The following is a 1,533-nucleotide window of genomic DNA, read 5'->3' on the forward strand; positions in this document are numbered from 1 at the left end:
TGGTAAGACTTCTTGAAGTAAAAAAAAAAAACATTCAGATTAACAAGATTAATAATCCAACATATTCTGATCTTGTTTAGTATATCGGTCTGTAGCACGATTCTGCCTTTAACTAAGGCTTGACTCTAGTGGAATTTCCCAACCCCTTTAATAGCCTATCTGCCATGGACATCCGGTCCAGCACTTGGTGCCACTCCGATCACTTCCGGTTCGTGGTCAACACAGTGTTAGCAAAAGATTTTTTCACCCGACAACGACTCTTAATGATCTTCACAGTACATAATTATCATATTACATGTACCAACATTAACACAGGAGACGTACAGGTCCAGCCAAGTGGRAAAAAATCACTCCAGAGTGGATTAAAGCCATAAAAACAAAGTAAAGACATTTGTGTTTATGGTTCCAGAATTTAGCCTTTTTCRCTATTCCTTGGCTGCTTGTTCGGTGAATTTTTCACGTAGAGCTGTGACACTTATATTGTTGGAAAGAGCAGAGTCTGGGCTTTAAATTGATGGGCTACTTGTATGGTTTGGATCGTTTTCCCCGACGTAGGTGAACTGAAAAGGTAATGATTATCAGGCGGAGGTTCTGCGGCTCTCTGTACTCGGCGGGAGSKGGGGCGCTCGTCGCTCGTGTTTTGTTTACGCTGTAAACAAGCAGCACTCACAAGTTTTTACACTCTTACAAATTTTTACTTTTGCATAAAACTCATGACAAAGTTGCCTAAAAACATTTCATACTCTAATGTATAACACAAACGCGCGTGCTCGCACACACACACACACACACACACCCCTACCTGTACCGGCTGCTGTGTTAGCTTCCTCCTAGCTGTTGTGTGGAGGTGGTCTTTCCTCTCTCGTCTTGGCAGTAAAAGGGGATAAATGTACATTTCCCTTTTGTAACCTCCGTCTTCTCATTTCTGATGCTGACTCTTGAATATCCTCAGGTTAGAAATGCCGATTACAAATGCAAGCGTGAGCTTATAGCTAAGTAAACTTAGCTATGAGACAGTTCTGTCTTTATATTATATAGCTATGTATATATTCATATAGCTATGAATACCCTGTATAGCTATGATCCACTACTGTCACCTTTTCTCCACATCAAGAGGAAAATGGTGAAAAACTAACCATTTTTCGTACCTGCTGGTTTTTCCAATTCGTGCCTGCTGGTTAGTTGACACAAAACAGAACTCGCGTTTTATACCAGTAGCTCACAGATGCTCTAACTTTTGTGACTTTTTCACAGACTAGTTCTAGGAGCTTACGCTAAAAACAAAGGCAACCAGAAAGTGGAAGGGAGGAGCGTGGCAAGAATTTTACCGGAAATCATTATTTCATCATTAATGACCAAGGCATATAGGCAATTCTGTCTGTAGTAACTTAAGGAAGAAACAATGGCTTTGTACTGTTATCATCCCTTTGTTCCCCACTCTTTTTTATCTCATTCAAGCAAAACCAGAAACTATGGCTTCATTGATTAGGTTCCTGTTGTCAATCCTTTGAACTGTCTCAAAATGGCCATTTT

The 1,533-nt window shown here is 40.4% G+C and overlaps 1 protein-coding gene across 1 annotated transcript in view; it reads left to right on the plus strand.

The window, feature by feature from the left end:
- Nucleotides 1–1,533, plus strand: part of dhrs12la (dehydrogenase/reductase 12-like a) — a 40,551-nt gene that overhangs the window by 28,542 nt on the left and 10,476 nt on the right. The window lies entirely within an intron of this gene.

Source organism: Austrofundulus limnaeus, unplaced genomic scaffold, assembly GCF_001266775.1.
Source record: "Austrofundulus limnaeus strain Quisiro unplaced genomic scaffold, Austrofundulus_limnaeus-1.0 Scaffold543, whole genome shotgun sequence".
NCBI lineage: Eukaryota > Metazoa > Chordata > Actinopteri > Cyprinodontiformes > Rivulidae > Austrofundulus > Austrofundulus limnaeus.